This window comes from Mirounga angustirostris, unplaced genomic scaffold (genome assembly GCF_029215605.1).
Source record: "Mirounga angustirostris isolate CCGP_5_RB_7025 unplaced genomic scaffold, mMirAng1.0.hap1 SCAF_1, whole genome shotgun sequence".
NCBI classification, from domain to species: domain Eukaryota; kingdom Metazoa; phylum Chordata; class Mammalia; order Carnivora; family Phocidae; genus Mirounga; species Mirounga angustirostris.
In genome coordinates, this window is record NW_026991709.1 from 215,875,140 (window position 1) to 215,887,543 (window position 12,404).

Consider the following 12,404-nt stretch of genomic DNA (forward strand, 5'->3'; position numbering starts at 1 on the left):
GGGACGCTTCCCTGCTGGGGGCTCAGCGGAGCTCAGGTGTCAGAAGTTGGTGGCGGTGTTGTAGTCTGGAGATGTAGGGAGAGTGGCCCACTCCCTCCCTGGCCTCACCCCGTGTGTGTCTTCATCTGGCTGTGGACTCGTATTGATCACACCCTTTAATAAGCTGGTAAACCTCAGGGTTCCCTGAGTTGTGTGAGCCCTAAGAGAGCAGGTCGTGGGAACGTGCAGTCTAGTCGGTGGGTCAGAGCACTGGTAACGGCCTGGGGCTGGTGGCAGCCTCGGAGGTGGGGGCGGTCTCGTAGGACAGAGTCCTTAACCTGATGCTCTCTGCGGGCAGACTGTCCACACTGAGTTCTCAGACACTATCCCCCACCCCCCGATGTCGAAATTGGGTCTGGAAACCGAAAGAATTGTTGTTTGTGACCTGGTTAAGTGAACAAGGTGAATGAAAGTAACCGCCGGGCCCTCACGGGCTTCCTCTGGTCCTGTCGGCAAGGGGGAAGGCTGGAGGAAGCAGGCACAGCTTGGCACAGTGCCCAGGGCAAGGGTCTGGCACAGCTGTATGAGGCTCCTGCCGTGGTCTGGGCCCCGAGGAGGGCGAGGGTTGGGGAAACTCCGAGTTTGAGCTAGGGTGCAGAATTTGTCTCCATGGCCCTCCCTTCACAGTAGGGAGGCCTCTGCTGAAAGCCCCCCCTCCCCTAGTACAGGCCCCCCAATGGAGACACTCGAGCAGAAATTCAGACGGAGCTCAGAGCCTAGTCAGAGGGGCTGGAGATCTTGCTGGCAGCCTCAGGTGGCCTGCAGGGCTGTGCCCAGGTCTGCCGCTGTGGAGCCTGAAAGGTCCCAGGTGGGGTGTGGGCCTAGGGCTGGACTCCTTATCCTCTTTCCGCTCGGGGATATTCTCCCTCCCTCCAACGGACCCTGCCCTCGGATCCTCCCATCTCGGCAGTGCCCACCTTTAACGGACGTGCCTGGGCCTCCTGGGGCTCCAGGTCTCTCCGCATCCGGCCTTCCTGGAGGACTTGTCCTGATTCTTCCCTGCTGGTCACGCACATGGGGCTCCAGAACCAGCTCCTCTTACTCTGTCCTCAAATGACCACTCCCTGCCATTCACAGAAGGGAAGTAAAATAGAGACTGCTAGAAATACATACGTTTTAAAAAAGGAGATGTGAGGATGCCCGGGTGGCTCAGTCAGTTAAGTGTCTGCCTTCGGCTCAAGTCGTGATCCCAGCGAGCCCGGAGTCGGGCTCCCTGCTCGGCAGGGAGTCTGCTCCTCCCTCTCCCTCTGCCTGCCGCTTCCCCAGCTTGTGCTCTCTCTCTCTCAAATAAATAAAATCTTAAAAAAACAAAAAAAGATATGTTAAAAACCTTAGTATAGGGTTTGTAATTGGGGAAAACAGAGAAAGTGAAATTAAGGAAAATCCGGGGTCTGGGCCAGAGCAGCGGCTCAAGAAACAGAAGGCACTGTGAGTGGTGGGTCCCTCGAGCAGGGAAGACGTGAGCGAGATGCCAGGCCTCTGGAGCGGATTGTTGAGGGGCTGGCACCTTGAGACGATTGTAGAACGTACAGAGCTCCCCCTTTCAAGGACAGTGTAAATGGTGGGTTTGGTTTTTCTACTAAATATGTGTAAAACAGGTTACTTATTATTATTTTTTTTTTATTCTTATGTTAATCCCCATACATTACATCATTAGTTTTAGATGCAGGTTACTTATTTTTAAGTGTTTTATTTGTCCCCAGAAGCTGTTTTATTCCATACCCCTCGCAGGGTGTTCTGGTCAGGCCTCGGTGTGATAACGTGGCCTGGGGGCAAAGACGCAGCCTCGCAGCCCCGTGCTGGACGCCGGATGGAGATGGTCTCCCTGGCCACCACGACCTTGCTCTCAGTGCTGTGGCAGGTGGGGAGGAGGGAGCCCAGATGCCGCAGAACGCCAGCATGCTGGACATCAGGAACTCGGCTTCACCACCGTGAAGCTGCTCGGGGCTGGGAGGCCTGGGCATTCTGGGATGCAGTAGAAGGCAGTGACTGAGCCCTGGCTGCACGTGAGGAGGACGTACCCAGGCTCGGGGATGGGGGGGTGTCTGTGTCAGTGAAGGGGGCGAGGTTCCCTGCCAGACCTCACAGGGAGCCGGGGATCCGGGAGCAGATGGGAATGACGGAGTTAGGTGCCCCTGTTAGCATGTGTGGCCTCACTCCCTTCCTTCGTGCGATGACCTGAAGGCCAAGACCACAGTGATGCTTTGGACCAAAACAGTGGAAACAGCCATGGTAGAAACCACTCTGAATGCGGTTTGACAGCCGATGAGGTGTAAGGAGCAGGAAAACAGAAGGTGAAGGAGGTGAGCGAGACGGAGCTGAGGGTTCAGTGGTTGGCCTTGACCAGGAGAGGGCTCGGTGCTCCATGGAGACCCTAGGACCACAGCCGTGAGGCCAGACAAACAGAGCTGTGCTGGCCAGACCCCTCTCCAGAGTCCTCAAAAGGCATAAAGGTCATAGCCTCTGGTCACAGTAAGCTTCCTGCTTACTGTTTGAGTCACGATTGTCTGGACACTTGGCACGCTTGTCTGCGTTGGTGAGAAAGCAGAGGTGAACTTTCTGGGTTCATTGGTTCTTACTGATTAGGAAAAGTTGGGACATTTGGTACCCCAGGCAGAGGTGCTGGGAAGCTCTCACGTACATAATTGCACACGGCTATCCTGCTTACAGTTTCACGGAGAAAACAGTAGGTCTTTGTTTTCCTCTTTATCCAAAGGGGATTTTTCTGTCGATTCTCCTTGGAAACTCCTAGATTCTTAGCCATGGAAATATCATTTCTCATGGCCTCTTCTCAATGCCCAACATTTCCCCTACTTTCTGATGTTTTTTGAAAAACCCTTCCTAACTGACCATTGGATGAAAAGCAGGAGTTTCTTTTTGAGTTTTTTAGGTGCCAAATGCTAGTGTGGTTTTGTAGGAAATTCTGCTTCCTTTGGTATAGGTCCATATTGAAGTAATGAGGAGGGAGATTATGTGATGTCTATAACCTACAATCTTTCATGATGCAAAAATGTGAAGCAAATGTGGCAAAATTATAATACTTGTAAAGTCTCCGTGTTTGTGTTCATTATGTCACTCTATACTATATTTTGAGAATTTTTATAATCCAAAAAAGGAAAATTCTGCCCAAGGGAATATTCCTAAGTTAAACAGTATCCATGCATTTCTTATTTTCCAAATGATCCCTATTTAAGTTGCAACAACATAAAATCCTGATTGAAAAACAAGATTTTATTAATCTTTAATATAAATTAAATACAATTAAAAATTAATGTTGGTGGGCGCCTGGGTGGCTCAGTTGGTTGAGCGACTGCCTTCGGCTCAGGTCATGATCCTGGAGTCCCGGGATCGAGTCCCGCATCGGACTCCCTGCTCGGCAGGGAGTCTGCTTCTCCCTCTGACCCTCCCCCCTCTCATGCTCTATCTCATTCTCTCAAATAAATAAATAAAAAATCTTTAAAAAAAAAATTAATGTTGGTTACCACCTGATATAAGAAGGCAGTTTTCCGGGGTGCCTGGGTGGCTCAGTCGTTAAGCGTCTGCCTTCAGCTCAGGTCATGGTCCCAGGATCCTGGGATTGAGCCCCACATCGGGCTCCCTGCTCCGTGGGAAGCCTGCTTCTCCCTCTCCCACTCCCCCTGCTTGTGTTCCCTCTCTCGCTGTGTCTCTCTCTGTCAAATAAATAAAATCTTAAAAAAAAAAAGGGCAGTTTTCCCCATTCATTAGCCACAGGCAGTGGTGGTGACAGCCTTGTCCCCTTGTCACTCTGAACATATATAAACAGAGGGAGAGGGAGGGAGACATCGTACTGTAGAATTAAAAAACCTCTGATTTTCCAACACATTTTCAGCAGCTGGACAGCTCCCAGAGCTCCTCTATCAGCTGGTGGAGTCCAGCCCTATCTGAGACAAACATGCCAGTATTTTGGCTAGCCTGATTTTTCAGTTGTGATTTGTGGGAAGAAGCAGCCCAGTTTATACATTTAGTAGCCCGATTTTGGGTGAGAATCTCCAGTTGGTAAAAGGCGGGAACGGCTGGCCGTAGGCACCTGCCCTGTAAAGGTGCACAGCTCCTCCGCGTCGTGTCTTCTCCCAGCTCCCAGAGGACCCGCTCACCTCGTCATTGTCAGAGACAAATAGCCACACCGCATCCAGCCACCGTGTGGCAGCAACAGCAGTGTTCCCGAGGCCAGAGCGGCATCCCTGGAGGCCACCTGGAAACCGACCCTTGGCACTCTGCAGAAGACTAGAGGGAACTTGGGTGACCTAAATGGGAAGGAACAAAAAAGCATGTTCCATTTTCTTTTTAGTGGAAACAATCCAGGAGGATATTTCTGTGATATCCACTTGAAAAATACACCTTCCTTTCATCTGCCATGAAAAATGCTGTGTGTATTAAACGCTGTATTCTCCGGAAGAAGTGAGGCCATCAGGGTTTTGTTCACGGCATGTTCCACGTTCAATGTCACAGCAAGGTCTACCTGGATGAGACTGCTAAGGAGCTATTTCTAGGAGCTGCTGAGGTTTACTGCAGCCTATGGGGTTTTCCTTCTCCCCATCATTCCTGCTGAGGTGAAGAGCACCCCACTCCCAGAGTCCTGTGCATTCTGGTTTTCCATGGTGACGGAGGTGTAAAGACACACTCTCCCAACTCTGGAGAGGACAGACTTTCAGCTCTGCCCTGCCTCACCCTCATCTCCACTTGTGGGAATTTGCAGTTTGTCAGTGTCCCCATCTGGAAAGAAATAGCTGGAGGGGTCCCTCCAGGGACACGTGGGACTTGGAGTTGGGGATGGTCTGGCTGGGTCCTGACAGTCACATCAGGGAGCTCTCCAGGGTTTTCAGTCCCTGCCATAGGCCACGTAGACCTGATTCCCTAGGGACACATCAGGCAGGAGATTGATGTTCCTATTGGTCTCCTTTGCAAACCCCACGGCTGGGACATGCACGTGGTTGCTGAATACCCACCTGCACTGCAGGAGGAGCGTTAGGGGGGCAGACCCATCTATGCATGTGGTGATTATCTCCTAGGCCACTTGCAGGGCACCATTTGGTGCTTTGTCCAAATATGGAAGGCACTAGTGACATGTGGCCCTTTAAGTTAATTTAAACTCATAAAATAAAGATCTGGTTTATCAGCCACAGGAGTCATATTTGAAGCGTAAAATAAATAGAGGGCAAGATGAAGGAAAGTTCTGTTGCAGGGATTCTACAGAGAAGTTTTTGTTTGGAGGATCAACAGTAAGGCTGTTTACTTAGGGTTAAGGTTAGTGCTGGGGTCAGGATAGGTCAAGGTCATTCTAAGGGAGTGAGAACTTTGATCCACATCCTTGGTGGTTGAATGTCTACATCAATTACTTGGAATTTTTCTGCATAAAAAAAAAGTAAAATGAAGGGGGAAATAGACAAGGGTGCAGTTGGGGGAGGCCAGGCTGGCCCCGCAGAGCACGCGGGGGTCTCTGCCCTCAGCCTCAGAGTGCACAGCCTTCTCCGGCAAAGCCCCTCAGGACGGATGACACGCGCCGGCACCGATGGGTCGACCACTTGAAGGAGACTAAAATCATACTGATAACCTTTCCTGACCACGGTGGAATAGAGCTAGAAATCAACATCGAAGGAAAACTGGAAATTTAGCAGAGGGCTGGAACTTAACACCTGTTGAAACAGCAGCTGGTCAAAGTGGAAATCGAAAGTGAGAGTAAGGGGTGCCTGGGGGGCTCAGTCATTAAGCCTCCGACTCTTGATTTTGGCTAGGGTCGTGGGATCGACTCACACTGTGCAGAGTCTGCTTGAGATTCTTTCCCCCTCCCCCCACTTTGCCCCTCCCCCTGCTCTCTCACTCTCTCTCTCAAATAAACAAACCTTTTAAAAACATGAAATTAAAAAATATCCTGAGACCAACAAACATCACAACACAACATAGCAGAAGTTATGAGACATGGCAAAAGCAGTACTAAGAAGGATGTTTACAGATGTCTGAGTTTATATTTTTAATTTAAATTCAATTAGCCAACATATAGTACATTATTAGTTTTTGATTTGTGTTCGACGATTCATCAGTTGCGTATAACACCCAGAGCTCCTCACCACACATGCCCTCCTTAATACCCATCACCCAGTTACCCCCTCCCCTCTGATACCCTCAGTTTGTTTCCCAGAGTCAAGAGTCCCTCATGGTTTGTCTCCCTCACTGATTTCTTCCCATTCAGTTTTCCCTCCCTTCCCCCGTGGTCCTCCACGGTCCTCCTATTCCTTATCTTCCACATATGAGTGAAACCATACTATAATTGTCCTTCTCTGCTTGACTCAATCCACTTAGCATAATCCCTTCCAGTTCCATCCATGTCAATGCAAATGGTAGGTATTCATCCTTTCTGATGGCTGAGTAATATTCCATTGTACATATGAACCACATCTTCTTTATCCATTCATCTGTTGAAGGACATCTAGGCTCCTTCCACAGTTTGGCTATTGTGGACATTGCAGCTATGAACACTGGGGTGCAGATGCCCCTTCTTTTCACTATGTCTGTATCTTCGGGGTAAATACCCAGCAGTGCAATTGCTGGGTCATAGGGTAGCTCTATTTTTAACATCCTGAGGAACCTCCATACTGTTTTCCACAGTGGCTGCACCAGCTTGCATTTTAATTGGATTATTCATTTTTTGAGTGTTGAGTTTGATAAATTCTTTATATATTTTGGATACTAACCCTTTGTCAGATATGTCATTTGCAAATATCTTCTCCCATTCTGTAGGTTGCCTTTCAGTTTCGTTGATTGTCTCCTTCACTGTGCAGCTTCTTGTTTTGATGAAGTTCCAATAGTTTATTTTTGCTTTTGTTTCCATTGCCTCAGGAGACATATGTAAAAAGAAGTTGCTATGGCCGATGTCAAAGAGGTTACTGCCTGTGTTCTCCTCTAGGATTTTTATGGTTTCATAAAAATTTAGGTCTTTAATTAGGTCACACTTAGGTCTTTAGTCCATTTTGAATTTATTTTTGTGTATGGTGTAAGAAAGTGGTCTAGCCTCAAAAATTTAAAAATAGAACTACCTTACAATCCATAGCCCAAGTGTCCATTGAATGATGAATGGATAAAGAAGATGTGGTATATATACATAATGGAATATTACTCAGCCATAAAAAAGCAAAATCTTGCCACTTGCAAAGACATGGATAGAGCTAAGAGGGTATTACGCTAAGTGAAATCATTTAGTCAGAGAAATACAAAAACCATACAATTTCACTCATATGTGGAATTTAAGAAACAAATGAGCAAAGGGAAAAAAGAGGCAAACCAAGAAACAGACTCTTTTTTTAATTTTTAATTTTTTAAAAATATTTATTTATTTGAGAAAGAGATAGCGACAGAGATAGAGAGAGCATGAGCAGGAAGGAGAGGTAGAAGCAGGCTCCCTGCTGAGCAGGGAGCCCGATTTGGGACTCGATCCCAGGAGGCAGACGCTTAACCGACTGAGCCACCCAGGCGCCAGAAACAGACTTTTTTTTTTCTTTTTATTCTTATGTTAATCCCCATACATTACATCATTAGTTTTAGATGAAGTGTTCCATGATTCATTGTTTGTGCACAACACCCAGTGCTCCATGCAGAATGTGCCCTCCTCAATACCCACCACCAGGCCAACCCATCCTCCCCCCCCCCCCAGAACCCTGTTTGTTTTTCAGAGTCCATCATCTCTCATGGTTCGTCTACCCCTCCGATTTCCCCTGCTTCATTCTTCCCCTCCCGCTGCCTTCTTCTTCTTCTTTTTTTTTCTTAACATATATTGCATTATTTGTTTCAGAGGTACAGATCTGAGATTCAGCAGTCCTGCACAATTCACAGTGCTTACCAGAGCACATACCCTCCCCAGTGTCTATCACCCAGTCACCCCATCCCTCCCACCCCACCCCCCACTCCAACAACACTCTGTTTCCTGCGATTAAGAATTCCTCATATCAGTGAGATCATATGATACATGTCTTTCTCTGTTTGACTTATTTCACTCAACATAATACCCTCCAGTTCCATCCACGTTGTTGCAAATGGCAAGATCTCATTCCTTTTGATGGCTGCATAATATTCCATTGTATATACATACCACATCTTCTTTATCCATTCATCTGTTGATGGACATCTTGGCTCTTTCCACAGTTTGGCTATTGTGGACATTGCTGCTATAAACATCGGGGTGCACGTACCCCTTCGGATCCCTACTTTTGTATCTTTGGGGTAAATACCCAGTAGTGCAATTGCTGGATCATATGGTAGCTCTATTTTCAACTTTTTGAGGAACCTCCATACAGTTTTCCAGAGTGGCTGCACCAGCTTGCATTCCCACCAACAGTGTAGGAGGGTTCCCCTTTCTCCGCATCCCCGCCAACATCTGTCGTTTCCTGACTTGTTAATTTTAGCCATTCTGACTGGTGTGAGGTGGTATCTCATTGAGGTTTTGATTTGGATTTCCCTGATGCTGAGCGATATTGAGCACTTAGAAACACTTTTTTTAAATTAAGTTTTTAATTTTAATTCCAGTATAGTTGTGTAGTTCATATTTAGTGTTATATTAGCCTCAGGTGTACAATGTAGTGATTCAGCAATTCTGTACATCATTACTCAGTACTCCTCATGGTGAGTGTCCTCTGTTAGCAAACTGGTGGCTCCCAGAGGGGCGGTGGGTCGGGGGATGGGTGAAGTAGGTGATGGGGATTAGGGAAGGCACTTGTGATGATCACCAGGTGTTGTATGGAAGTGTTAAATCACTATATTGTACACCTGAAACTAATATTATACTGCATGTTAACTTACTAAATTTAAATAAAAACTTTAAAAAGGAATAATAAACTTATGTGTAGAAGCAAAATAAAAAAGGAAAAATCAAACCTGTAGCCTAATACTAATAGCAGGGTCCTTCATAATAGCCCAAAACTGGAAACAACACAGATATCTTTCAATAGATGAATAGCTTAAACAAACTTGAGTACATCCATATAATGGAATATTTTCTGCAAGTAAAAGAGAAAGTATTGGCACACTCAACAAATTCTATGAATCCAGGGAATTATTTTGAGTGGAGAAAGCCAATCCCAAAAGGTTACATACCCTGATTGGATTTATGTTACATTCTTGCAATGACAAAATACAGAAATGGAGAAGAGACTAGTGGCTGTTAGGGGTTAAGCGGGGAGAAGGGGTGAAAGGGGAGAGGGTGTGTCTATAAAGGGCAATATGAGGCATCCTTGCTTTAATTAAATGGTCTGTACTTTGTATCAATGTCAACATCCCGCTTGTGATATTATACTATATTTTTGCAAGATGTCACCGGGGAAATTGGGTACGGGGCACATGGGATCTCTCTGTATTATTTCTTATAACTATCTGGGAATATACAGTTATCTCAAAATGAAAAGTTTAGTTGGTATTTAAAAAAATCATAGTAGGAGGAAACGTCCAGTATCATTAAGTATGATGTTAGCTGTATGCTTTCTTAGATATCCTTTTTTTAGTTGAACATATATATCTCTTCATTGTTATTATTACTATTTTTAAATTCAATTAATTATCATATAATGTATTATTGGTTTCAGAGGTAGAGGTCAGTGATTCATCAGTCTTCTATAACAGCCAGTGCTCATTACATCACATACCCTCCTTAATGTCCACCACCCAGTTACCCCATCCCCCACCCCCCCATCCCCCCATCCTCCATCCCCCCATCCCCCCATCCCCCCATCCCCCCATCCTCCTCCCCTCCAGCAACCCTCAGTTAGTTTCCTTTGATTAAGAGTCTCTCATGGTTTGTCTCCTTCTCTGATTTTGTCTTGTTTTATTTTTTTCCTCTCTTCCCCTATAATCCTCTGTTTTGTTCTTAAATTCCACATATGAGTGAAATCATATAATTGTCTTTCTCTGATTGACTTATTTCACTTAGCATAATACCCTCCAGTTCCATCCACGTCACTGCAAATGGCAAGATTTCATTGAAAAAAAAATTTTTTTTGATGGCTCAGAGATCCTTTATTGAGTTAAGGGACTTACCTTCTATTCCTGTTTTACTGAGAGTTTTTCTCATGAATGGGCATTGAATTTCATCAATTTTTGTCATCATCCATAGAGATAGTCATTTAATTTTCCTTATTTTGTTTGTATGTAGTTTACCTTGATTGATTTTCAAATGTAGACCAAACTTTCATCCCAGGAGTAAACCCAATGTCATTGTGATGGCTTTCCCCCTTTATTATATATTGCTGGATTCAACTTGCTAATATTTAGCTTGAGATTTCTGTGTCTGTATTCATGTAATAGAGGCCTCTAGTTTTCTTTTGTTGTCTAGTTTTTTTTAAGTTTTAATTTAAATTTCAGTTAGTTAACATACAGCGTAATATTAGTTTCAGGTGTATGATGTCCTGACTGAACAATTCCATACAACACCTGGTGCTCATCACAACAAGTGCACTACTTAATCCCCATCACCTATTTAACCCATCCCCCACCCACTGCCCCTCTGGTAATCATTAGTTTGTTCTCTATAGTTAACAGTCTATTTCTTGGGGCGCCTGGGTGGCTCAGTCGTTAAGCATCATCTGCCTTCCGCTCAGGTCATGATCCCAGGGTCCTAGGATCGAGCCCCGCATCGGGCTCCCTGCTCAGCAGAAAGCCTGCTTCTCCCCCTCCCACTCCCCATGCTTGTGTTCCCTCTCTCGCTGTGTCTCTATGTGAAATAAATAAATAAAATCTTTACAAAAATAAAATAAGGGGCACCTGGGTGGCTCGGTCGTTAAGCATCTGCTTCGGCTCAGGTCATGATCCCGGGGTCCTGGGATCGAGCCCCGCATCGGGCTCCCTGCTCCGCGGGAAGCCTGCTTCTCCCTCTCCCACTCCCCCTGCTTGTGTTCCCTCTCTCACTGGGTCTCTCTCTCTGTCAAATAAATTAACTAAAAATCTTTAAAAAAAAAAAAACCAACAGTCTGTTTTTGGTTTGCCTCTCTCTCTCTTTTTTCTCTTTGCTCATTTGTTTTATTTCTTAAATTCCACATATGAGTGAAATCATATGGTATTTATCTTTCTCTGACTTATTTCGCTTAACATAATACTCTAGCTCCATCCATGTCCTTGCAAATGGCAAGAATTTGTTCTTTTTATGGCTGAGTAATATTCTGTTATATATATATGACATCTTCTTTATGCATTCAGCAGCTGATGGACACTTGGGCCGTTTCCATAATTTGGCTATTGTAGATAACACTATTTACAGTGGCATACAGGTTTTATGTGAAAATAATTTTTCATTTCTCTGGGATAAATTCCCAGGAGTGCTACTGCTGAATTATGTGGTAATTGTATGTGAAGTATTTTTTGAAGAAACTGCCAAACTCATTTACAGGAGTGATTGTAAGATTTTACAGTACAACTAGATGCATAAGAGTGGTAAGTTTTCTGCCAACATTTGGTGTGGTCACTTGTAAAATTGTAGCTGTCCTGATTGGTGGATAGTTGTAATAATAAATCTGACTTTTTTTTTTATGTTTGCTGTCAGCTTTCAGGCTTCCCTCCTCATTCTTCCCCCTGTGCCTCAACTCTGGGCAAAGTGATAAGAAATCCCAAGTTCTCCCTCCTTTGGCACCATTAGGGGATTCAAAGCATGCAACCCCCTGCTGGCATGTATCAACCTGATATCACCCCAGCCACACCCCTAACCATAACAATAATAAAAAAGAAATCAGCCAATTTCCTTTACATTCATTCATTTCTTAGCTGTGTTCGGATCATCTCTGGAGACTTGTCCTGCTCTCCCCAGAGCCTTTTCTTACCTCTTGGTCTGTCTGTGGCATCTCCAGTCTTGACCAGTGATTTCAGGAAATACTCAAATGGAGGGATAAGGGAGTCATGGGACACATAGGTAGGCAGTATAAGACACATGTCAGTCAGTCTAAGTGAACTGAATATGGAGTGAGGTTATGGTAATTCCAAGTTTTCCAGTTCTAGCAGATCACTGGGTGCACTTGCTGGAGGTAAGAGATTTAGAATATGATGGAGGTAATCTATAACTTGGCTGTTGGTTTTTTTTTTTTTTTTTAGATTTTATTTATTTATTTGAGACAGAGAGAATGAGAGAGAGAGAGCACATGAGAGGGGGGAGGGTCATAGGGTCATTGGGAGAAGCAGGCTCCCTGCTGAGCAGGGAGCCTGATGCGGGACTCGATCCAGGGACTCCAGGATCATGACCTGAGCCGAAAGCAGTCGCTTAACCAACTAAGCCACCCAGGCGCCCGTGGCTGTTGGTTTTGATATTATGCATTTGACCATGTATACCTTAATGTTTCTTTTTCTTTCTTTTTTTAAAAAAGATTTTATTTATTTATTTG